Source organism: Mauremys mutica, chromosome 2, assembly GCF_020497125.1.
Source record: "Mauremys mutica isolate MM-2020 ecotype Southern chromosome 2, ASM2049712v1, whole genome shotgun sequence".
In the NCBI taxonomy this organism is placed as follows: domain Eukaryota; kingdom Metazoa; phylum Chordata; order Testudines; family Geoemydidae; genus Mauremys; species Mauremys mutica.
In genome coordinates this window covers 10,725,786-10,752,781 of record NC_059073.1, presented here as the reverse complement: position 1 = coordinate 10,752,781, position 26,996 = coordinate 10,725,786, and the positions used below count along the sequence as shown (strand labels likewise).

At 45.7% G+C, this 26,996-nt stretch overlaps 1 long non-coding RNA gene across 2 annotated transcripts in view; it reads right to left on the bottom strand.

Moving 5' to 3' along the window:
- Nucleotides 1-377: 377 nt before the first annotated feature.
- The window catches only part of LOC123364808, a 60,569-nt gene continuing 33,950 nt past the window's right edge, over nucleotides 378-26,996 (bottom strand). The window contains exon 4 of one of the 2 annotated variants that reach the window (XR_006577288.1): nucleotides 378-574. This is a non-coding gene — a long non-coding RNA (uncharacterized LOC123364808). Of the gene's footprint in view, nucleotides 575-14,839; nucleotides 14,955-26,996 lie in introns of those variants that run through there. The other variant, XR_006577289.1, reaches the window with a different exon arrangement.

Sequence of the window (26,996 nt, the reverse complement as noted above, 5' to 3'; positions counted from 1 at the left end):
AGTTTCTTTGCTTAAGTTAAAAATTGCCGAGGCATGTTTTCTTTGATCAACACATAAGCGGAGGTGGTAGAAGACATCTGAAAGACAGTATCTTTAAAAAAAACACTGATCAATCCTTCCACACTTTTTTTGGTTATTTTCTTTGGGGGGGCGCGTTATTGAACAAGCAAAAGTTACAACACAATGGCACAATCCTGTGAAGACACAGGAGATTTCATTTATTTTTCCCAATAATAACACACAGTGATTTACAAGCTTCCTTTGCTTTTTTAACCCTGAATTCCTCAGCTGGCTTCCTCAAATGAGAGAAAGTGAGTGTGTGTGAGCGAGAGAATTAATATTTTTGAGAAGTTACGGTAATTCAGGAAGCCCAGCTAAACAAAAAGAAAATTGCACATTGATCACAATATTTTTGCCCCACAGTTTTCTTCATGGTGCTAATTGGAGAGGATCCGTGAGTTTGACTTTGGTGTATAAATTACACGGGGGAAATGAACGTTGTTCAGGAACTCAGCGGAGGATGAAGCGAAGCAGAACGTTTTTCAGAGTTGGCTGGTAGCTCATTGCCTGGGGGCTAAGAAAAAATAAAAACCTCAGAACAACCCATTACACTATTGATTGCAATTCCTTATTGTGCTTTAGTGATTAAAAAATCAACCACCCCATCTAAGCATTAAGCCCTGATTAATCATTCTCAGAAGCCCAAAGGTAATAAAAGGAGAACATATTTAAAGTGTAGGGAAGAAGATCATTTTAGGGCCTGGTCTGTCATTTTCCAACCTGTGGGTAACATCTTACCTCATGTGGAAGGTTCCCAGCAAAATCCCAAACCTTGTGATACTCGGTACCTCACACCAGAGTCGTCACGAACCTCTCCGTGAGCCTGGCACAAGTCTCAAGAGAATCTGTGAAGTCTCTGCGTAAAGACTGGGCATGTCTTTAAAATTAGTGGGCCAACGTATGGTTCTTGAGACCGAGGAAGAGTTGGGGGACAAGGAGATGGGTGCACTTTCAACCCAGAAAGCTCCTTTGTTGGCACACTGGATCCATGGCCGTATCCCCGTCCCCCCGCAAAATACACCCAGTCTGCAGTGTGATGGGAAGCACTAGCAAACCCAGCATTATGCAGCCTCCTGCATAGATATAGGAGATGTCTTCCCACCTGGTTTCCCATGCAGAGCCTGCTTGCAATGCCCAGGCTCCATAAAAATGGATGATTCACATTTAGATTGTACCTGACCCTGCTGCAGGGGGACAATTGCGAGTGCTGTGGTGCACCTGTCCCCTAGATATCTGCTGCTGCCCCCCTTGCCAGCAGCAGGCTGCTTCCCAGCCCATCTCTCAGCCCCAGTCCCCAAATTGGCCAGCCTTCTCTTTGCAACCCGCTCCCAGATTGCTGCCACCAGCAGGTGGCTCCTGCTCCCTGGCAGCCTCTGGTTCCCTCGGCTCTCCGGCGATTCTTCTCTTTACTGTGCTGGAGGAACTCAGGATGCTCTGCTGGCTGAATATGGCACTGGGGGTTAAGAGCGCAGACTGAACTGAACTGGGACCAGTTCGCTAGCTTGCAAAAGTGTAGTATGTGCAAAGAACCCAGACTGGGAAGCCAGGGCTTAGTTTTGACTAGTTTAGAGGCTTAAAAAGCAGACAGGCCAAGCAATAATACCACAGAAAATTAGCCAAGTTACTGAGATTCCTTAAGGCAAGCTGGTAGCAAAGCAGAAAGGAGAAGACTCCACCACAATGAAATGCCAAAAAGGCAGACGGAAAAGACGGTGGAGTAGCGTGACAGAGAAAATGTCCAAGTGAGGCCGACTCAGGCCACCCAAGAAACAGACCTGAGCTCTGGAAATTCCTGCTCCCAAAGGCATTTATTGGGAAGAAAACCCCCCATTAAAAACAAGACTTTTAACCCTGGGAAAAAACTGAGACTTTGCCACCCAGAGTCCTTGGGGAGGCAATTCCAGGCACAAATGGGGAACTGGGAAGTCATAACCAACAACTAAACAACTGGTGGCTCGAGCACTAAGGACTAAGAAAGACTTAAGCACCTGAGGCTCTGTCTACACTACGCAGCTTTTAGCAACACAGCTGTTCCACTACAGCCATGCCGCTAAAAGGTCCTGCTAGTGGAGGCAGGGGGCTGGACTCGATGACCTTTCGAGGTCCCTTCCAGTTCTAGGAGATAGGGATATCTCCAATTATTATTATTATTACATAGTGCAGCCGCTGTTTGTCGGCAGGAGAGAACTCTCCTGCCAACAAAAAACTTTCACCCCCAACAAGCGGCATTAGCTTGTTGGGGGTTGGTAGGTGGGTGTTAACATGGCTGAATGACAAAAGTTTTGTCTTTCACTTGCCATCAAGAGAAAGGTAATGCACAGAGCTGGAAATTTGCTGTTGAAACTTTGTGTTTGTGTGTGTGTGAAAAATTATCCTTCCTGGGGCAGAGGCTCCACACAGGCAATGAGAGGGTTAAGGAGACTGACAGGCTCTCCACTGGCAAGGAAAGGGTTATGGAAAGCCTATGGAGCGAGTTGGCCCCGCCCTGCTACACCTGCAGCCAATGGCAGTGTGGAGAGGGGAGATAAAAGGAGAGGGGCTACCCCAGAACAGGGCTGACCAGGAAGGAAGACAGAGCTCTGTTTCTCTTGCTGGGAGAGAAGAGTGACTTCAGCTATGAGATGGAGCTTGCTTGCCACCCAGATCACTCCTATTGGATTCCCTGGGAAGGGAATCGGTGGAAACACAGACTGCTTAGGAGACAAACCTTGAACAGAAGGTGTGGAGTGACCTGGATTTTGATTTGTTTTTTTCACCCATGATTACCTTTGAACTTTAAATGCCCTGAAAGGGGTAGGACTGAAGGTTGTTTTGAGCCAGCAGGCTGAAGGCCCACTATACTGGACACTGTTGTAACAGAGACATACCAGCAGAGACCTGCAGCTGGGTGAGTTGTTCCTGGAAGGGCTGCTCCTAGTTATATGACCATTTTTGATGAACATTTTTGGGTATTCACCAAAATAATTTTGCTGCAAGATTTCTTTGAAAAGCTCTAGGGTTTGGGCTGCTGAAACACCAAAAAAAAATTGGAAGGAAATTTTCAAGGGGTGAAAAATATCATTTTTTGTCTATATTTTTAGTCGAGGGACAAAATTGTTTCCCAATCAGCTCTAGAAAAGTGCCATGCAAATAAAAGGTCAGTTGACTGGCGGAGGCAGGAAACAGAACCACCATGCTGTAAGCAGCATCCCATCTGCATCCACCAGGAACTAGGGATGACGACATCCTAGGGCAAGTGCTCCTAGTGCAAAGGTATGATCTAGTAGATAAGGTATGATAATGACTCAGGAGTCCTGGGTTCTTTTCCAAGCTCTGCTGTGTGACCTAGGCCAGTTTGCTTTCTTCTCCCTCCCTTTGTCTATCTTGTAGTCTCTGCCATGGAACACTTAGTCTTTCACTATGTTTGCTAGTGCCTAGACTGCTGGACCCCCGATCTTGATGTGGGGATTTCCACGTGCAACTAAAATAAATAATACTCTGTCCACGTAACAGGATGTTTGGGGTAATGTTGTGGCACAATCCTTTGTGCACTTCAGCATCTTTCTTTGCCGAAGCACAGGCCGGAGTGTTTTCAGAAGGCACTACACAGGTTCTGGCAACTTTTCCTTTGAGTATCTTTAATGCCCTATGCTTTGGAGGGGGCGCTTGACATTTGGCAGTGGGAGTTCTTTGCATCAGGCCTGGCCACCCCCATGAACATCCATCCAAATTTGACCAAGTTAGAAGCCTTTGAAAAACAGCAGTTCTCACATGTTCAGTAAAGGCTTCATAGATTTTAGCAGCTGAATTCCCCCAAAGAATGTCTGCACTGGACATGCTCCAGCCCAAGGCTGAGCAGGACTTTCCTTGCAATGGCATCTTTGGGCTGCGACATGCCCTGCTGGGGCCAGGTCTGGATAGGTCTGAAATGAGAGCAGGGAGACTCTCTCTCCTGTGTGCCCATTGATCCTCTGCTGGACCAAGGCTGCCCGACTTGAATGCAGAGGGGACAAGAGCCAGACCTGTGGGTGGGAGTAGGGGAAGTAGATTGGGACAAGTTGTGAGGAGACTGGGACTGGAGGCTGGCAGGTGGGGAGAGGGAAACTGGGAGGTAGAGAGGAGGAGACTGATACCGGTTGGACAAAGAGACTTGGAGTTGGAGCGTGGGGAGACTAAGAGCCCGTAGGCTGGGGGGAGATTAAGACTGGGACTGCTGAACAAGGAGACTGGACCTGAGAACCAGTGGGACTGCAGTAGGCAACAGTGAAGCCTGCAAAGGAAACTACCGTAAAAGATCCAGCTGACTTTAAACTTTGTTTCCCGATCTGTGCTTTCCAAAGAATAAAAGGTCAAGATAGGAATCAGAAATGCCACTCCTAGAGGACGTAAAATTAGTCTGACACACTGAGAGGCAACTCTATAAGACTATCTGGGACAGTTATTATACTGCAAACATCCACAGTTTAAATCATTGCCTCTGAGGAAAGCTTTTGCCTGGAAGGAGATTCTTTGTTTTGTTTGAAATGAATACGCACTCAAGCTGTAAAAGGAAAAATAAGCTGGGAGGAAATTTCAAGCAGGCTCTAATGACAGATGATGTTGTGACAAATCCTGAGCTGCTTAGGACTTGGAGATTTCATACTTTGTTTTTTGTTTTTTGTTTTTTCTTGTTTGTGTTATTTGATCTAAAATAAAAATAACTCACACTGAAATTTTGCAATATGTTTGCCATATGTGTATGAAAACCCAAGAAAACAAAATTCAGATTTTCATGCTCCAAAAAGACAAGACCACTATAATATGAGCTAAAGAGGATCTCCCTCACCGGCTAGCAGTATAGAATGTGATCAGTAGCTGAACAGCACTGATTCCATCCAGCAGAGGGCAGTGCTGCACATGCACACCAGATAGTGTGCCCTTGTTGCCAATATGGCTAATGGCATATTGGGCTACATTAGTAGGAGTATTGCCAGCAGATCAAGGGAAGTGATCATTCCCCTCTATTCGGCACTGCTGAGGCCACATCTGGAGTATTGCGTCCAGTTTTGGGCCCCCCACTACAGAAAGGATGTGTACAAATTGGTGAGATTCCAGCAGAGGATAACAAAAATGATTAGGGGGCTGGGGCTCATGCCTTATGAGGAGAGGCTGAGGGAACTGGACTTATTTAGTCTGCAGAAGAGAAGAGTGAGGGGAGATTTGATAGCAGCCTTCAACTACCTAAAGGGGGGTTCCAAAGAGGATGGAGCTAGGCTGTTCTCAGTGGTGGCAGATGACAGAACAAGGAGTAATGGTCTCAAGTTGCAGTGGGGGAGGTTTAGGTTGAATATTAGGAAACACAATTTCACTAGAAGGGTGGTGAAGCACTGGAATGGGTTACCTAGGGAGGTGGTGGAATCTCCATCCTTAGAGGTTTCTAAAGCCCAGTTTGATAAAGCCCTAGCTGGGATGATTTAGTTGGGGTTGGTCCATGATTCTATGATTCCATGATAGTTCATTCTTGTTTTTTCACTCAGTTCATTCAATTGTTTTCCTCTTTAACTTGCACAGATTCTTGCGCTAAAGATTAATACAAATTGTAGAAATTAGAAATAGAAAAGGTCTCTTAGGACATTGAATTCAACACCTACCAATGCAAGTCTGTTCCTTACAGTATGTGCACCAGTGTTTCATGCAGTCTAGTTTAAATTAACCACCCAATGGGGCAGCCACTACTTACTCCGCTGTTCGGCAAAGTTCCCTTTGCATTGTTTTATTCCATTACTCCTTGTCACCCTGGGAAAATAACCATCTAAGCTACATTATGAATACTAAAAGAAGCTCATCATAAGTCTGCCACATTCCAGAAAACCCTCACTGAGTCTAAAATGGTGAGAGAGCCTATGTATTTTTTGACGTTCTATTGTGGCCTGTTTCTGCGCTCCTGTCCCTCCCTTCAAGAGCGCTATAGGGAAGGAGGCAGCACATTTGTTCCCTCTCTAACGCTAAATCAATTATCCATGGATTGGGCAAAATACAGAGATGATCTAATCCTAATCTGGTTTCATTTCATGGCAAGGAAGAAGAAAGGGATTTTTTTTTCCAATGTCCATTAACTAATTATTAATTAATTCTCCATTTCAATAGGATAGTAAGGGAAATGCAAGTGAGGTCCCTCTGAATAACAAACGACCTCATTGTGATTCATGGTATTAGAAAGAGGGAAGGTAACACACAGCAAATAATTCCTCTGGAACTACATGTTGCACCTTGTGTGTTTTAGAGTGTTCCTTCCTCATAATCAATGTGCTTACATTGAATACCAATTCTCATTTTTCCAGAGTGTATCTAACCTAGTTTAAAAAAAAAATCTCCTGACTACAGATGCTTTCTTCATCTCTTGAGACTATTATTCCTTCCCCTGGGATGAATATTCTATATTCCTTCTGTTCTTCTATAACTATAACAAGACTGTGTCTGCAAATACAGTTGCATTAATAAGAGCCACACTTTCTCTGAGTCTAGATAAGCTTAAATATAGCATTTTGGTAGCTGTCTCTTATGGTGAGTTCATCTGTTGCTCCAGGCATTATGAGTCTGGTTTTCTGAACTGTGTTCATATTGTTATGCAGGAAAAATATGCACTTTGCTGTGGCCTGGCAAAGTTTCATGCACACACACTGCCTTTCCTGTCTCAAATCGGGTATGTGCAAAAAGCCAATTAGAAATGCAAGTAACCATTTGTAAGCACATTCACTAGCTTTGCTCGCACAATAACAATTGTGTCCAACAAACTGTAGACACATCTTTCCATGTGCAATTGCTCATGCCCAACTTTCACAGGCAGGCCTTATAATTATACACAGCATGAAATTCTACCACTCAGAAGTGTATTTTCCCTTTAACCCAGGCTTGGATTCGTTCACTTCTGTTCCAAGTGTTCATCTCCTTTAAGGCCAGGCACTCTGGGGGTTGTAGTCCCAGTGGGGTCAGGTGACCAGATGATGCTAAGCTACAGCACAGCCTTCTGGGGGATAGAAGCTAAGATATAAAAAGAGCTGCCTGTAGCTCAGAAGGGACTGGAAAGGACCTGATATGAGTTTCTCCAGGGAGTCCCCAGGAGGAAGAATGGGAAAGTAGCCAGCAAGGGGGACCATGGCCAGGTGCTGGGGAAGAGAAAAAGGCTTGGGGCAGTAGGTTTCTGATATGGGCTGTGCTTTCTGGAAAGGATGGGAGGAGCCCCTCGTAAACTCTGCCTATTGCGGCCTCCTTTGCGCTATCTTCCCCATCCCTAGCAGCTAATATAGACCTCATCATTTTAGATGTGTAGTGGGGATTTTTTTTCCTTTATCAACATTGAATTTCATCTGCCATTTTGTTGCCCAGTCATTCAGCATTGTGATATCACATTGTAGCTCTTTGCAGTCTGCTTTGGCCTTAACTATCTAGAATAATTTTGTATCACTGGAAATTTTGCCACCTCACTGTTTACCCCTTTTTCCACATCATTTACGACTATGTTGAACAACACTGGTTTCAGTACAGATCCTTGAGGGAGCCCACTATTTACCTCTTTCCATTGTGAAAACTGACCAGTTATTCCTATCCTTTGTGTCCTATCTTTTAACCAGTTACTGATGCATAAGAGGACCTTCCTGTTATCCCATGACTGTTTACTTTGCTTAAGATCTTTGTGAAAGGCTTTCTGAAAGTCCAAGTACACTATACCCACTGGATCACCCCCTTGTCTACATGTTTGTTGATCCCCTCAAAGAATTCTAATAGATTGGCGAGACATGATTTTCCTCTACAAAAGCTGTGTTGACTCTTCCCCAACAAATCATGTTCATCTATGTGTCTGATAATTCTGTTCTTTACTAGATTTTCAAACAATTTGCCTGGTACTGTAGTTAGGCTTATCAGCCTGTAATTGCCAGGATTGCCTCTGGAGCCATTATTAAAAATTGGCATTACATTAGCTATCCTCCAGTCACCTGGTACACAAGCTGATTTAAGCAATAAACTACACACCACAGTTAGTAGTTCTGCAATTTCAAATCTGAGTTTCTTCAGAACTCTTGAGTGAATCCCTGGTGACTCATTACTGTTTAATTTATTAATGTGTTCCAAAACCTCCTCTATCAACACCTGAGTCTGGGACAGTTCCTCAGATCTGTCACCTAAAAAGAATGGTTCAGGCATTGGAATCTCCCTCATCCTCTGCAGCCAAGACCAATGCAAAGAATTCATTTAGCTTCTCTGCAATGGCCTTATCTTCCTTGAATGCTCCTTTAGCACCTCGATCATCCAGTGGCCCCACGTTTGGCAGGCCATAGAGTGTTATCCACTTATTCCTATAACTTATGTTTGACTCAGGCATTCCGTCTTTATTTGAAGGTCTCAGGAGATGGAGAATCCCTTGCTAGTTTGTTCCAAAGGTTAGTCATCCTCACTGTTAGACATTTGTGCCTTATTTATAATTTGTGTTTCTCTGGTTTTAACTTCCAGCTGTTGGTTCCTGTTTTACGTTTCTCTGCTAGATTAAAGAGCCCTTTAGTACCCAGTATATTCTCCCTGTGAAGGTACTTGTACATTGTAATCAAGTCACCTCTTGATTTTCTTTTTGATAAGCTAAACAGATTGAGCTCTTTAAGCCTCCTTAAGCCTATCACCACGAAAAGCTGATGGAAACAGCAACATTGCGATGCTCTCCTCTCCCATCCCACACCCGCCCCAAAAATATCCAGCAAAATGATGTGGCCGCCAGGTAGGGAAAAGCTTGCTGGTCAATATAATTTGAGTCTACGCAGCAATATCTAGGCTTCAGCTAGATGAGTGCGTTCAGTGTTGGGCACCAGCTGTTCTTTTAAGAGAGAGTTCAGAGGAGAGAAACAAAATAATGATGAAAGTCTGTGACATCCCATAAGATTTATGATAGCGAGAGGCTGGTTGAACTGTTCATGTCTAGACTGGTGAGAAGAGGCCAGAGGAGAATTGTGGTAGTTGCTTAAAGGGATGGTGTGCAAAGGTCAGGGATCAATTATTCTCATTAGTCAACTAGAGGAGAACAAGATGTTGCGTGACAAGCTAAAGCTGCTGCAGCTCGGAAGGTCTGAGCAACACCTCAGGAGAAACGTTTTAATTGCAAACAGTCTAGCAGTGGAAGAAGTTGCTGTGGGAGATTGTGGAATTGCTACCACTGGAGTCATTCCAGATAAGACCCCATATATCTCTGTGTTAGACATAATAGAATCAATATGCCTATGATGCCATGGGGAAGGACTTGATGGCCCACTGGAGGTACCTTCCAAGTCAAATAATTCTATGCACAGCTATTGTTGGTGACATCACACCAGCTTCTTTAATTTGGGTACAAAGAGAGGGCAGGTATTAGCATTTAACAGGAGGCAGGCAGCCAGCTCTGCAACCACTGGGGGCATAGATGAGGAGTGTAGTGTTCCCAAATGGTGGGATTTATGGACTCTGCTTATTGAAGCAAAGCAAGTCGGTATGAGGGATGGGATTAAAATTTACTAGCAACCAAGTCCCAGTCCCACCCTCAGACCCTAGATTGTAACCTCACTGAATCTCAGTTTAGGCCCTAAGTGAAAATTAGTCATCTGCTCTCCTGCAACTGCCTGATGGAGGTTTGTTCATATCACAGAGCTATACTTCCATCAGGCACCGCTCTCAGATACGGATGGGTAGAAGCCGTCACAGGGAGTGTAGGTCTGGACTGAGGTGAAACTGTGGGGCGGCCATGACTGGCATAGCAGGGGAGCTTGTTGGTCAGGATTAAGGTTTGCTGACAGAGCTCTGGGGGGCTATGAGGGATGAGCAGTGTTGGGGGCAGGGCTGGACTGCAGTGCACTTACAGAGCTCTGGGGAGTGCGGGATCAAGGACCAGATTATCTAGCTGTGCTGTGAATCCAAACTGAGGTGCCATACACCTCGCATCACACCTTCAGGCATCCTATAAACAGAACAAGGGCTGAAATATGAGACAGTGATGACAGTGGATTGCATTGCAATGGCAAAGCTGGGAGGGTAGGGGCAGTGAAAGGGCTAAAACAGAAGGCGGTGCTGCTGGGTGAGTGTGATGGGGTGTTTACTCGCACTTGCCCTGAAAGGGGTAAAGCAGATTGAGAAGGGGGCTAATTAACCCAACAGGCCACAGCTGAGAGGAATCAGGCAGCCAAGCAATCCCTTCACTTCAGGAGGGAGCCCGGTTGAGGAGGCATGAGCTGGAGTGGGGCTGTAAAGGCAGGAAATTGGCAGCAGAAAGGGGCTGCTGGGAAAGTCTGCAGTCACTCCCTGGGAGAAGGGAGGCGTGTTTGGAGGCTGCAGAGGCAGATAGCCCACAGTTATTCCCTGCAAGGGAGGAGTTAGGAGGCTGGCAAACCCCAGAGAGGGGGCAGTGATGGATGGTAGGAATGGGCTCAGAGAAAGGCAGAAAGGTCTAAGAGGGAACAGACCTGGACTGCTGGCTAGAATGTCCCTGAGCTGGAACCTGGAGCAGTGGGTGGGCCCAGGTTCCCCTGCCAGCCACCGAGAGAGTGGCCCTGAGGCAGTGAATGGGAAGACTATCCAGAATTGTTGAAGGACCCTTTGGTACCCCAGAAGGGGAAAAGTCATATAGAGACCTGGCCAGAGGGCTGAGTCATGAAAAGAACATAAGAACGGCCGTACTGGGTCAGACCAAAGGTCCATCTAGCCCAGTATCCTGTCTTCCGACAGTGGCCAGTGTCAGGTGCCCCGGAGGGAATGAACAGAACAGGGAATCATCAAATGATCTATCCCCTGTCACCCATTCCCAGCTTCTGGCAAACAGAGACTAGGGACACCACCCCTGTCCATCCTGGCTAATACCCATTGATGGACCTATCCTCCATGAACTTAAGAGGCAGCAGAAGCTCATGGAGTATGAGAGGGGCTGAAGACCAGGAGAGGGAGATGGAGTGACAGCATGTAACTGCAGGAAGGGGTGTCAACCTGGTGAGCTATTCCCCAGAGTGACCAGGAACAGGCACCATGCTGGCAGAGAGTGGAGCATGTTGTCACAATGGGATTAAAGAGAACTCGGTGTAGGACCCAGAAGTGAAGAAGTAAGGTGGTTTAAATCTCAGGATTCAGATCCATGAGGGAAGTTCTTAAAAATGTATTGTCAATAATACACAGTCAAATCAAAACTATACACTTTGTGGTGCCACTATATTGGGACTTCCTTGTGTAACATCGAGAGATCCCGGTCGGGGACGGGCAGGATCGAACCGGGGACCTGTGGAGCTTAGTGCATGAGCTAAAAGCCAACTGGCCTTTAACTAAGGTTATAGCAGACTCATTAATCTCTAAATGGCCTCAGTGTCTGATGGGACAGAGCACCACACCCAGGCGGTGTGTGGGTTACACTTGGTTAAGATGCCTGCATCCTCCCAAACTGAATCTGTGGGATCCATATGGCCATTCTAGTTTGGCTTGGTGTAGTACATGGGATAGTGACAAGAAGCCATGTTAAGGAGCCTCACTTAATCAGCAAGAAGAAGGAAATTTCTAGGCAAGCCTGCCCTGCTGTCCTCAAGTCAACCTACTGTGTTTGGGGATTGCAGAAGCTTGGCTGTGCAAATTCACCTTCTGCTCTGAGACTCCTGCAGCTCCTAAGGGGGAGTTAAGCTTGGAGTAGCCAAGTCTAACTCTGTATTTGTTATTCTGTTGTTTAACAGAGTTCCTCTATTGGACAATTTATACTTCAGCTGAAGAAATGAACTGTAATTGTCTGCTCACTGAGGCAGCCTCCCTGATCACGATGTTGGTGCCTTTGTGACAACCGCAGCTCACAGGAAATAGAGAGGGTCCAAAACCAGAATGATTTATCCAAATACTTTACCCTCAGCCAGATACGACGGGATTCACAGTTATAATTTACAAACCTAAAGCCATTCATTGTGCTGTTCAGCTCTCATGCACTAGAGGGGCCCTGGCAGTGGAAGCCGCTGTGGGGGATGCACTGAATCAGTACTACAGATTCCTGCAACACAGCAGCATAGCCTGGGCCTCTGACCATCTGTGCTAGGATCTCTACCCCAGGTGCTACCTGACTCAGTTGGCTCAGGGGATTAGGAAGTCCAAATGCCCCTTTGTGCCAGGAAGATTGGTGAAGAGATTTTTTTTTCCACTGGGAGCAGTTGGACCAAGTATCTGTAATAGGGCCAGGAAATAAAGTTTAACTTCACTCCTGTGTGTCAGGCATTTATTGCATTGTCAGAGCTGGGTGGGATATGGGGTGACACAACTGGGTGAGCTAGACAGGGTGTAAGCATTTGTACGTAGAAGGGTACCTCATACTATGCTATATGGAATCACAGTATGTCTTGAAGAGGAGCCATTTCTTCAATAAAACCACTACAACCGCAATTACAAACAGGCTTCCATGCAGCTTGAGTTCTAGCTTTGTCTCCCTTGGTTACCAGGGTCCATGTGCACAGTCTACAATGCCGTATGGTGCACAGTGACATCTAGTGGCTCAATCATGTAACTGCAGGTAAATATATCGTTATACATCAAGTGATTGGAGACGGCAGCGAAGTGCTGGAATCAGGGCCCGCTCCAAGCACCAGCTGAGCAAGCTGGTGCTTGGGGCGGCAGATTCTAGGGGGCGGCTTCCACCCAATCCTAGGGCGGCACTGACGCTTTTTTGGTTTGTTTGTTTGTTTGTTTGTTTGTTGCTCTGGCCGCCCTGTAGGGGGCAGAGGAGGGGAGCGCCCTGCAGCAAATTTGGCAGGGCAGCCCGCGTCCTTCCCTCCCCGCCGACCGGAGCAGCTCGGAGCCCTCCTGGCAGGCGGCGCAGGTCGTGGGGTGAGCGCCCCCGTGAAGCCCTGGCTGCCCGCCTCAGAATCTCCAACCCATCCAACCTCCGTCGCTCCCTCCCCTTCCCCCCATTAGACCGGGCGCACACTCTGCAGCACAGGGGGTCCCCTGGCTCCGGCCGCCCTGTAGGTTTTTTTTGTTTTGTTCTCCCCTGCTTTGCCATCCACGCCGTTCCCCCACCCCCATTTTGCTGCTCCAGCCGCGCCGCAGGTTGTTTTTTTTTCACCTGCTTTGCCGCTCCAGAGCCCTGTCCCCCCCCCCCTTTTTCGCTCCAGCCCCACCGTGGTTTTATGTTGTTGTTGGGTTTTTTTTCCATGCTTTGTTACTCCAGCTGTGCTGCAGTTCCCCCCCTCCCCCTTTGCCATTCCAGCTGTGCCGTTTTTTTGTCGTCCCCCCACCCCACTTTGCCGCTCTGGCCCCGCTGTGGTTTTGTTTTCGTTTTTTCCTCTGCTTTGCCGCTCTGGCGGCCCCTCCCCCCCTTTTTTTTTTTTTGCTTGGGGCGGTAAAAAAGCCAGAGCCGGCCCTGGCTGGAATGAGCCTCAGACTATGGAGTTCAGAGAGGTGACTGCAGAGGCTGAGAACTTCTGCTTGCAGTTAACAGTGAAGTAGGAGAGAAATATGGCGAATAAACGGAGCAGGGGAAAGGGGCTACATGTAGCAGGCCTCCCTGCACAGCAGGGGCGGCTCTTGGGATTTTGCTGCCCTAAGCACGGCAGGCAGGCTGCCTCCAGCGGTTTGCCTGCGGAGGGTCCGAAGCCGCGGGACCAGCAGACCCTCCGCAGGCAAACCGTCGGAGGCAGCCTGCCTGCCGCCCTCGCAGCACCGGCAGAGCACCCCCCGCGGCTTGCCGCCCCATGCATGCACTTGGCATGCTGGGGCCTGGAGCCACCCCTGCTGCACAGGCCCTGGGTTGGAAAGATTCTCACTAAAAAAAAGGTATAAATTCAATATAGTCACAGATCAAACAGACTTCAGAAACAAGGCAACTCCTGGCAGAAGTGTTGAGGTCACTCTGTAGTAACTGGCCTTGTGCACATGAATGAGTGGTGTCTCCAAGTGGCTGGGCCTCTAATATAGGACCTACGATTCCTGTTAGCTATGAAAGATCTTGTTTTAGCTCAAGTGGTAGAGGCTTTCTTGGAGCTTTGGGGGAGCTGAAGGATCAGACTCAAGGCCCAGCTCTGCAGGAATGTGTGCGTTCTGCAGCACATGGAAAGAGCATCTTGAATTGATGTCTGAGGCTTTGGCTACACTTGCATTTCAAAGCGCTGCCGCGGCAGCGCTTTGAAGCGCTAAGTGTAATCAAAGCGCCAGCGCTGGGAGAAAACTCTCCCAGCGCTGTCCGTACTCCACTTCCCTGTGGGGAATAACGGACAGCGCTGGGAGCGCGGCTCCCAGCGCTGGGGCTTTGACTACACTGGCGCTTTGTAGCGCCGCAATTTGCAGCGCTGCAGAGGGTGTGTTTTCACACCCTGCTGCAGCGCTGCAAATTTGTAAGTGTAGCCAAGCCCTGAGAAGCAGAAATTGGAAAAGGCTGCTTAGGTCAACCATCACATCGCACTGGGAGCCTGGGTGGGGTCGGACCCTGCATGGCCTGCTGAGCTGCTCTGGCCAATAACACAAGCGACGGGTCATCTATCACATCCCCTGGGGAGTCTCTCTCCTCCCAGGCACCACTGTAGTGGGCAGTATTTTCCTCCACCATGGAAGAATTTATGTTTGAGCCACCTTGGTGTTAAATATTTATCTGGCTATGAATTATTTAGTATTTAGGAAGAACTTTCACAGTGGATGTTGTTTATGTGGCCAGCTGTTCCTGGGACCTGTAAACAGTTTTAAGCTCTATACCAGTCAGTGGAGAGCTTCGTTTCATGTACTTACTTCTGCTAGGCCTCACCAAGAGCCCAAACTCCTTTCCGTGTCTTTTATTTATGGAACACTGACTGCCAGCCATGTGGTTCTCCAGCCAGACCATCAAACCCTGTCAGCTCAGAGATAGAGGGTGGGGGACACGGCATTCTCCTTGCATCATCCGGCAGCAAGGAATGTGGTTTCAACACACAGTGTTTTGACTTGGAAATCAGAGGAATGCAAAGATAAGACAGAAAATAGCTTAATGACACTATATAAATCCACACTAAACCCACACCTAAAATACTGCATCCAATTCACCCCATTTCAGAAAGGATATAGGGCAACTTGAAAAGATCAGAGAAAGGCAACAAAGATGATCGGGGTCTGTAGTGGCTTCCAAACAAGGAGAGACTAAAAAGATTATGATTGTTCAGCTTTAGAAAAGAGACAATGGGTTAAATGGGGATATGACAGAGATCTTTATAAAATCATGAATTCTGTGGAAACAATAAATAGAGAAGTGTTATTTACCCTCTCACGTGATACAAAAGCCAGAGGTCACCCAATGAAATCAATAGGCAGCACTTTTTCACTCAGTGCGCAGCTAACCTGAGGTTGTGATGGCCAAAAGTATACCTGGCTTCAAAAAAGAACTGGATAAGTTTAGGGGGGATAGTTCCATCAATGACTATTAGCCAAGATGGTCGGGGATGCAACCCCATGCTCAGGGCAACCCTAAACTTCTGTCTGCCATGTGAGTGGAGGACTGGGCGAATCACTCCAGAATTGCCTGTTCTGTACACTCCCCCGAAGCTCTGGTACAGGCCACTGTTGGAAGGCAGGATAGGGCAAAGGGGACCATGGTCTGACCCAGTAGGGCCGTTCTTATGTTAAGATGAACAAGCAAGAGAGTGCTGGAGGAACGAAAACACAACTAATAACCGGTGAGCCTAGTGGTAACTCTTAAACAGCTCTCCTAGTGGGTACCACCCAGAAGTGGAAAGTTATTGGATTGGGGTTAGTATCACAGACATGGATAGGAAATTCTCCTAGTCAGGAGCGGCGCCACGGTTTCTGGCGCCCTAGGCAGAATTCGGGGGGGCGGCATTTTGCGCGCTCCCCACGGGGCGCATGGGAGCTTCCGGTTCTGCTCCCCTCGCACTGCCGAAGAAGGACCCTCCGCCGAAATGCCGCAGGCGACAGCATCAGTCATTGCCGAAACGTCGGTGGTAGCTCAATTGCCTGCCGCTGTTTTCTGCAGCACGTCAGCGGAGGGTCCTTCTTCGGCGGCGCAACGGGAGCGGAACCGAAAGCTCCCGCGCGCCCTGTGGGGAGCGCACAAAATGCCGCCCCCCGAATCCTGGCGCCCTAGGCGATTGCCTAGGGTCGCCTAATGGAAGCACTGGCCTTGCTCCTACTCACCCAGGCTACTGTACCCACCCCTTTGCCTTCCTTCCAGATTTGCAACTAATCTCCTGCACTGTTTGGGGAAACCTGAACCAATCATTTTGTTGGTATAACAGACATCCCAGCCAACCTGGGAGGCCAACTTCAGACATCTTCCGGGGCTCTGATCCCCAGAGGGCAGGGCCTCAGCACTTTCTGAAAATCAGGCCCCTTTAAGGTGTCTCAAGTTGAGCATCCAAAAGTTGCAGCCCCCAAAACACCAGTTGCTTCCTATAATCTTGACCCCTTGACTGGATTCGAGGCTTGAACCTGCCCAGCGTAGGTATGAGTGCAGCGTGTGGATAAGCATGAGGAACAAAATGAGAAGGATGTGGGGAGAACCAGGGAAAACCTGATCCAGCATTAACGAGCACATTTCTGCATCGCCGTCAGGTTACTCTTGTCAGGTCAAAGGATATGCCTGTGCTGCAAACGTAGTTGTGATTGTAGGCACGCCCAGGCTAGCTTTTGGTAACAATAGCCCATGCCACCACATCTACATGGCTATCTGCCCAAATACAAGCCCGGGGACACACTCTGTTTGCTAGCCTATGCTGGAGCCAGTGCTGCCTCGTCTACCCTGTTACCTGTGCAAGCTAGATTAAAGCTAGCATGGGTGTGCATACCAGCACTACGCGCTCACCTTCATATGCTGTGTAGACATACTCTAAGAAGGGGAGTGCACAGCTAAGCAACTCATTGGCTTACCACACTAATGCCTATATGTCCTCAGACACATCCATTCTCTGTTCATGCCCTGCCCCTTTCTCGCAGGCTAGAGCCTTAAACATAAGACCATCCCATCTCCCTCAAAGCCTCTCTTTAAGATTAAGTGACTTGCCCAAGACCATGTGGGGGGACACTGTCAAAGCCTGGATTAGAAGTCAGTAGTTTCTGTTGGCCACTACAGTGCTTAGTTCATACCTCTTCTACATGTGCTCCTAAGCATCTAAGCTTGAAGTAAGTGAATGTCTGTGGGTGTGCTCTGTTGCTTCTTCATACTTGAAAGGAGTCTTTCGGACCACTAATGCTTGAAATGACACATGTTTCGGTGGAACATTTGTCTTTAGGCAGACGACATCAAGAAAAGGAAGGAGAGGAGAGAAATCTGACAATATCTAATCTCCCAGAAATAAATTGAATGGGTAACCTAGGGAGATGGTGGAATCTCCTTCCTTAGAGGCTTTTAAGGTCAGGCTTGACAAAGTCTGGGCTGGGATGATTTAGTTGGAGATTGGTCCTGGTTTGAGCAGGGAGTTGGACTAGATGACCTCCTGAGGTCCCTTCTAACCCTGATATTCTATGAAATGAGAACATTTATTTCAGATAATTAATTCTCAGTTCTCTGCAGCAGTGGTGATTGCAGTCAGTTCAGTTTAGCAGAAGTCTTTAATTTCGTACATCAATAAATGTTAGATCAGGGCATGGGTGCTATCAAGGACTGTCATTGTTTATAGCATACTCATCTTCATAAGCACTAGTTTACAGACAGAATATCTTTCCATTGAGGTTTGCATTACAATGTCCACCAATATGCCTTACAAAATCAAGAAAATGCTGGGATCAAACCAACAGATTTTCTGTTAAGTTTGTAAAATTATGATGTGTGCTATCTCTAGCATGTAGGGGCCTCACCTTTCTCATTGTGCACCATACAGAGAGCCAACCCCTGTCCCAAAAAACTTCCAGTCTAAACAGATGAGACAAAGGGTGGAAAGTGAAATTGAGCACACACAGGGCAGTGACTTGCCCCGGGTCATGCAGCAGGTTTGTGGCAGATTAGGAAATAAAGCCCAAGCTTCCTGTAAAATGCATTGAGAGGAAGGGTGGTTCAGTGGTTAAGGAGCTGACTTGGGAGGAGATGTGGATTTAATGCCACACTCTAACTCAGACCTTGGCCATGTCACTTAGCCTCTCTGTGGCTCATTTCTTCATCTGTAAAATGGGATTAATATCACTTCCCTGCCCCACAGGGGTGTTGTGAGGATAAATACATTAAAGATTGTGAGGTGCTCAGATATACTGCCTCTCATTGCCAGAGTAAGTGTACCAGATTGTGGTGTTAGGATTGTTTATAGTTCCTTCATTGTATGTCATAGAAAATTCCAAACTGATCGAAGGAAATATTTTAAACACAAGGTTAATATTAGCCTGTGGAACTCAATGTTACAAGGTACCACTAAGGTACTAGAGTATAACAGGATCCAAAAAGGGACCAAGATATATGTTGGACAATAAGAATATCCAAAGTTTTTGTATTAAATAATGAACAAGAAAAAGGGTAGGTTATAGTAATGGGAGCCATAGACGTATGTAAGATAGATGTTCACTGGGCCATACTACAGACACAACGTTTCTAAGACTTCTCTTCTTGAATTAATTGAAAAGTCTATGACTTGATCTTTTTGCATTTGATGATGCTGTGATACGCATATTATCCTGCGCTGAAGGATGCATAAATAAGGGGTGGGGGAAAGATGTCTGCATACCATGATTTTTTTCCCCCTTCCTCAAAATCAGAAGACTGTTAAGTTGACATTTGTGATAATGCATTATGGCGGGTAAATTAGGCAAAGAGTTAATTAAAGTCTGAAAGTTAATTAATGAGATCCACTGCACATTAAACTTCATTACTTCATCTGAAAAGAGTAATTAGAGAGTCGTTTGTGGTGCACTTTATTCTCCTGGGTGCTCCGCTGACATGCCACGTAAGGCATTCAATGTTAAGCAAATAAACCAGTGGTCACTGGATAAATGTGGCAAGTCAAACTGCAGTGGGGAAATTCCACTAAGATTTTCTCCCCGTCTCTTTTTCCCTCCCCATAAGCCCAGGGGTGGCAATGATCACTTTGTGTGTGCCCCATTTCAGCAAGTTGGTCCTGCCTGGAAAATGCTTTGTTCTAGAAATGCAGTGTCGTCGGTCCCAGGATACTAGAAAGACAAGGTGTGTGTGGTAATATCTATTATTGGATCGACTTCTGTTGGTGAAAGAGACAAAATTTCGAGCCGCACAGAGCCCAGACCTGAAGAAGAGCCCTGGGTGGCTTGAAAGGCTCTCTCTCTCTCACCAACAGAAGTTGATCCAATAAAAGATATTACCTCACCCGCTTTGTCTCACTGTTGTTCTAGAAAGGCAGCTTGCTCCAGTGAGCAGGGCAGCAGAATGAAACTCAGGAAACCTGTATTCTAATCCTGGCTTTGCCACTGCCTTATGTGCCCTTAGGAAAATCACTTTAATTCCTGTTTCCCGCACTTGGTCTAGTTAGACCGAAAGCTCTCCAGAGCAGGGGTCCGTCCAGTGGCTGGCTTGTGAGCCTGGGAGTCAGGAGACCTGGCTTCCAGTCCCTGCTCTATCATCAGTCGCTCCGTTCCTCAGTTTCCTCAGAACCCATCTCTTCCTTGCAGTCTAACAATATTGATCCACCACTGAGTGACAGTGGGGTCCAATGGACAGAGCAGGACCCTGTGGGGGTTAGGCCATCTAGATTCTACTTCCATGCTATGTATCTTTGGCCGAGTCACTTCAGTTCTCTGTGCCTTGTCTGTTTAGACTTCAAGGTCTTTAGGGCAGAGACTGTCTCTTTCTGTGTGTTTGTACAACACCTGCCTGGCACAATGAGGATCCAGGCTTGGTTGGGGTCTCTACACATTTTTAAAAAAAATGAGTAAAAAAACCTCACCCTTTGAGACCTGTACCTACATACGTCCATATCCATCCATATGTCCAGTTTCCAAGTGTTCCCACTTGAGTGTCTAAACGTTAGCACCGAAAATAAAACATGGTGTTAAGAACCCATAGCTCCCATTACGTGTTTATTTAGGCACCTGTATGCAGATGTAGTGCCAACATTTTCAGACGTGGATGTCTTAAATCTAGGCTCCTAAACCCAGAGGGGCCGAGACTCCCGCAAATGCTGATGTATCGGTGACAGTTGCAGTTACACAGATGGTTGGAAAATCAGACCAGTCTTGCTTAGCGAGAGGTAAAATGGGTAAAACCCTAACGATAACACCCACATTAGAACACGTTGGCCTGTATCTGACCTAGTCTAATTCAGATTGTAGACCAATCATGGCATTTTTTCTCTGATGTCCCGTATAACCCAGAGCACAGTAAATAGCTCCTCATGCCTTCTACCTTGGAAGTCTTCCAGCCACGAGTAGCATTGGATGCAACTGTTGCTCCCAACAAATGCTTGTTGTATTGACATCTCTCTTGCTGTCTGTGCTAAGTCTCTCTCTCAAATTCATCTGGGGAAGCCTTTGAGAGAGCAGCTTATGTTTGCCCTCACACATAGGCATGGCAAATATGCTAACAAGGAACTGCAGCTGACTCCAAGTCTCGCTGGTTTTCACATAGACTTATTTCCGTGCTGTTTCTCAGAAAGGTACCATTAGCAACTACACATTTGTTTCCATTTAAGTCCATCATTTCTTGTCTGTCATTATTAGCACAGTCTCTCTTGCCCCTTTGTAGGGTCCTTCTGTGCAGTTCCAGAATCACATTCCCCTGTAGCCTCTCACTTTTTTCCAGGCTGTGCACACTGCATTCTCTGAATCTTTCCTCCTCATGCAGTACTATCCCTGTAAACATTTGAATTCCCTGTTCTCTTCTGTGCTCCCCATTTCTCTAAATGCTTTCTATCAAGTAGCCATCCAAGGCAGAAATTGTGGACACAGGAGTCTCTGAAGTGGCTTAATTTCAAATCTACCCTTATGGACATTGGCTTTCGGCTATGAGAATGGCATATGTGCTTCTCTCTGGATTCCTTACATCCGGCCCTCCTGATCTGAGGCCACTCTCTTGAAATACACATGGGCTCAATTACAAGGGCCAGACTGTTCCTGGTCCTTAAGCTGGTGCACAATGGGGGAGATGGATATAGTTGTACGAAGCCTCCTCCATTCATTTTGACTCTTCATCTTTATCGTACTCATCATGTAGTCTCCTTGGAGATTGTGCATCACAGTGATCAATCTCTAGCTAGGTCCTTAAGGTGATCGACCTGGATATACAGTTTATGTCCATCATTGACAATCTTATCGCACCACCAAAGCTTTTGGCAACTACATGATCGCTAGCCACATAGCGGAATTTCTTGGTAAATACACTTTCTTGATAAACACACTTGATTCTGCCTGTGCTCAAAAGCAGCCCCTGTTCTCTCCTGAGTTCGGTGGTATCCTGCATTCCTGGAGACAGATGAGGAGAGGCAGACTATGGCCACCAGAGAGAAGAGAAGCAGCAGGACTTCCACACAGCTAGAAGTTTTACATCAATATCAGGTCCTCAACATGGAAGCTAGAAGATACCACTCAATATCTAGCAGGTCCAAGACTCCAAGGGAACTGAGAGATACAGGAGAGAGGTGGGTGGCAGCTCAGCCCACACTGTTAGAAAATCAAGCTTGACTACAAAGAGTTCTCCAACAAATGTTCCTTGCTGAAGATTCAGTATTCAGAAGACGCAAAAGAACATTCTGCAAAGGATAAAAGGGCAACAGGACGGCTTGCTGCCTTCCTGGAATCAAGACACGAAGATGACATTCTAAGATTGGACGGGCTTCTGAAGCCAACTGGCAAGGATCATAGAATCATAGCATCCAGGACTGGAAGAGACCTCGAGAGGTCATGTAGTCCAGTCCCCTGCACTCATAGCAGGACAATTATCTAGACCATCCCTGACAGGTGATGGTAAAACCTGCTCTTAAAAATCTCCCAACAATGGAGATTCCATAACCTCCCTAGGCAATTTATTCTGGTGCACAACCACTCTGACAGTTAGGAAGTTTTTCCTAATGTCCAACCTAAACTGCCCTTCCTGCATTTAAAGCCCATTGCTCCTTGTCCCATCCTCAGAGGTTGATGAGAACAACTTTTCTCCCTCCTCCTTGTAACAACCTTGTATGTACATGAAAACTTGTTATCATGTCCTCTCTCAGTCTTCTCTTCTCCAGACTAAACAAACCCAATTTTTTCAATCTTCCCTCATAGGTCATGTTTTCTAGACCTTTCATCGCTTTTGTTGCTCTTCTCTGGACTTTCTCCAAATTGTCCACATCTTTCCTGAAATGTGACATCCAGAACTGAACACAATACTCCAGTTGAGGCCTAATCAGCTTGGAGCAGAGCAGAAGAATTACTTCTTGTGTCTTGCTTACAACACTCCTGCTAATACATCCCAGAATGATATTTGCCTTTTTAATTTTTTTTTGCAACAGTGTTACACTGTTCACTCGTATTTAGCTTGTGATCCACTATGACCCCCGGATCCCTTTCTGCAGTTCTCCTTCCTAGGCAGTCATTTCCCCTTTTTGTATGTGTGCAACTAACTGTTACTTCCCAAGTAGAGTACTTTGCATTTGTCCTTATTGAATTTTGTCTTGTTTACTTCAGACCATTTCTCCAGTTTGTCCAGATCATTTTGTATTTTAATCCTATCCTCCTAACCACTTGCAACTCCTCCCAGCTTGGTATCATCTGCAAACTTTATCAGTGTACTCTCAATGCCATTATCTAAATCACTGCGGAAGATATTGAACAGAACCAGACCCAGAACTGATCCCTGTGGGGCCCCACTCAATATGCCCTTCCGTCTTGAATATGAACCACTGATAACTTCTCTTTGGGAACAGTTTTCCAACCAGTTATGCACCCATCTTATAGTAGCTCCATCTAGGTTGTATTTCCCTAGTTTGTTTATGAGATGGTCATGCAAGACAGTATCAAAAGCCTTGTAAAGTTGAGATATACCACATGTATCACTTTCCCCCCCACCAATCCAGAAGGCTTGTTACCATGTCAAAGAAAACTATTAGGTTGGTTTGACGTGATTTGTTATTGATAAATCCATGTTGACTTATAATTATCACCTTATTATCTTCTAGGTGTCTGCAAATTGATTGCTTAATTATTTGCTCCATTATCTTTCTAGGTTCTGAAGTTAAGCTGACTGGTCTGTAATTCCCTGGGTTGTCCTTATTTCCCTATTTGTAGGTGGGAACTATATTTGCCCTTTTCCAGTCCTCTGGAATCTCTCTTGTCTTCCGTGACTTTTCAAAGATCATCACTAGTGGCCTCCTCAGTTAGCTCCTTGAGAATTCTAGGATGTATTTAATCAGGCCCTGGTGACTTGAAGATATCTAACTCGTCTAAGTAATTTTGAACTTGTTCTTTCCCTATTTTAGCCTCTAATCCTGCCTCATTTGAGCTTCAGAGTCTCAATGCATGGATGAGACGATGGTGTAGAGAGGAGGGGTTCACGTTCATTAGGAACTGGGGAAACTTCTGGGATGGGAGGAGCCTATACAGGAGAGATGGGCTCCACCTAAACCAAAGTGGAACCAGACTGCTGGCACTAAACATTAAAAAGGTTGTAGAGCAGTTTTTAAACTAGGAGATGGGGAAAGCCGACTGCTGCAGAGGAGCGTGTGGATCGGACACAGACTTCTCTTAGGGGAGAGTCTGATGATAGAGAATCTCCAGGTTATAGTCAGGAGCAGAGGAATGAGAAGTATAATGTAAGGGCCGGATCAGATGATAAACAGTCACATAAAAAAGAATCTGGCACATCAGAAAAAGGCAGGCTAATAAACAGGGACAAGTTTTTAAGGTGCTTGTACACAAATGCCAGAAGTCTAAATAATAAGATGGGTGAACTAGAGTGCCTTGTGATAAAGGAGGATATAGATATAATAGGCATCACAGAAACCTGGTGGACTGAGAGCAATCAATGGGACACAATCATTCTGGGGTACAAAATATATCGGAAGGACAGAACAGGCCGTGCAGGGGGAGGAGTGGCACTATATGTTAAAGAAAGTGTAGATTCAAATGAAGTTAAAATCTTAAGCGAATCCACAGGTTCCATAGAGTCCCTATGGATAGAAATTTCATGCTCTAGTAAAAATATAACAGTAGGGATCTATTATCGACCACCTGACCAGGACAGTAATAGTGATGATGAAATGCTAAGGGAAATTAGAGAGGCTATCAAAATTAAGAACCCAATAATAGTGGGGGATTTCAATTATCCCCATATTGACTGGGAACATTTCACTTCAGGAAGAAATGCAGAGATAAAATTTCTCGATACTTTAAATGACTGCTTCATGGAGCAGCTGGTACGGGAACCCACAAGGGGAGAGGCGACTCTAGATTTAATCCTGAGTGGAGCGCAGGAGCTGGTCCAAGAGGTAACTATAGCAGGACCGCTTGGAAATAGTGACCATAATACAATAGCATTCAACATCCCTGTGGTGGGAAGAACATCTCAACCGCCCAACACTGTGGCCTTTAATTTCAAAAGGGGGAACTATACAAAAATGAGGGGGTTAGTTAGACAAAAGTTAAAAGGTACAGTGACTAAAGTGAAATCCCTGCAAGTCGCGTGGGCCCTTTTTAAATACACCATAATAGAGGCCCAACTTCAATGTATACCCCAAATTAAGAAAGACAGTAAAAGAACTAAAAAAGAGCCACCGTGGCTTAACAACCATGTAAAAGAAGCAGTGAGAGATAAAAAGACTTCCTTTAAAAAGTGGAAGTCAAATCCTAGTGAGGCAAATAGAAAGGAGCACAAACACTGCCAACTTAAGTGCAAGAGTGTAATAAGAAAAGCCAAAGAGGAGTTTGAAGAACGGCTAGCCAAAAACTCCAAAGGTAATAACAAAATGTTTTTTAAGTACATCAGAAGCAGGAAGCCTGCTAAACAACCAGTGGGGCCCCTTGACGATGAAAATACAAAAGGAGCGCTTAAAGATGATAAAGTCATTGCGGAGAAACTAAATGGATTCTTTGCTTCAGTCTTCACGGCTGAGGATGTTAGGGAGATTCCCAAACCTGAGCTGGCTTTTGTAGGTGACAAATCTGAGGAACTGTCACAGATTGAAGTATCACTAGAGGAGGTTTTGGAATTAATTGATAAACTCAACATTAACAAGTCACCGGGACCAGATGGCATTCACCCAAGAGTTCTGAAAGAACTCAAATGTGAAGTTGCGGAACTATTAACTAAGGTTTGTAACCTGTCCTTTAAATCGGCTTCGGTACCCAATGACTGGAAGTTAGCTAATGTAACGCCAATATTTAAAAAGGGCTCTAGGGGTGATCCCGGCAATTACAGACCGGTAAGTCTAACGTCGGTACCGGGCAAATTAGTTGAAACAATAGTAAAGAATAAAATTGTCAGACACATAGAAAAACATAAACTCTTGAGCAATAGTCAACATGGTTTCTGTAAAGGGAAATCGTGTCTTACTAATCTATTAGAGTTCTTTGAAGGGGTCAACAAACATGTGGACAAGGGGGATCCGGTGGACATAGTGTACTTAGATTTCCAGAAAGCCTTTGACAAGGTCCCTCACCAAAGGCTCTTACGTAAATTAAGCTGTCATGGGATAAATGGGAAGGTCCTTTCATGGATTGAGAACTGGTTAAAGGACAGGGAACAAAGGGTAGGAATTAATGGTAAATTCTCAGAATGGAGAGGGTAACTAGTGGTGTTCCCCAAGGGTCAGTCCTAGGACCAATCCTATTCAATTTATTCATAAATGATCTGGAGAAAGGGGTAAACAGTGAGGTGGCAAAGTTTGCAGATGATACTAAACTACTCAAGATAGTTAAGACCAAAGCAGATTGTGAAGAACTTCAAAAAGATCTCACAAAACTAAGTGATTGGGCAACAAAATGGCAAATTAAATTTAATGTGGATAAATGTAAAGTAATGCACATTGGAAAAAATAACCCCAACTATACATACAACATGATGGGGGCTAATTTAGCTACAACGAGTCAGGAAAAAGATCTTGGAGTTATCGTGGATAGTTCTCTGAAGATGTCCACGCAGTGTGCAGAGGCGGTCAAAAAAGCAAACAGGATGTTAGGAATCATTAAAAAGGGGATAGAGAATAAGACTGAGAATATATTATTGCCCTTATATAAATCCATGGTACGCCCACATCTCGAATACTGTGTACAGATGTGGTCTCCTCACCTCAAAAAAGATATTCTAGCACTAGAAAAGGTTCAGAAAAGAGCAACTAAAATGATTAGGGGTTTAGAGAGGGTCCCATATGAGGAAAGATTAAAGAGGCTAGGACTCTTCAGTTTGGAAAAGAGAAGACTAAGGGGGGACATGATAGAGGTATATAAAATCATGAGTGATGTTGAGAAAGTGGATAAGGAAAAGTTATTTACTTATTCCCATAATACAAGAACTAGGGGTCACCAAATGAAATTAATAGGCAGCAGGTTTAAAACAAATAAAAGGAAGTTCTTCTTCACGCAGCGCACAGTCAACTTGTGGAACTCCTTACCTGAGGAGGTTGTGAAGGCTAGGACTATAACAATGTTTAAAAGGGGACTGGATAAATTCATGGTGGCTAAGTCCATAAATGGCTATTAGCCAGGATGGGTAAGAATGGTGTCCCTAGCCTCTGTTCGTCAGAGGATGGAGATGGATGGCAGGAGAGAGATCACTTGATCATTGCCTGTTAGGTTCACTCCCTCAGGGGCACCTGGCATTGGCCACTGTCGGTAGACAGATACTGGGCTAGATGGACCTTTGGTCTGACCCGGTACGGCCTTTCTTATGTTCTTATGTTCTCATTTTCACTGGCATTCACTGGGCTAGACATCCATTCACTACTAACCTTTTTAGTGAAAACTGAAACAAAAATGTAATTTAGCACTTCTGCCATTTCCACATTTTCTGTTGTTGTTTTCCCCCCCTCATTGAGTAACAGGCCTACCCTGTCCTTGGTCTTCCTATTGCTTCTAATGTATTTGTAGAACGTATTTAATCTCTCTTTTTG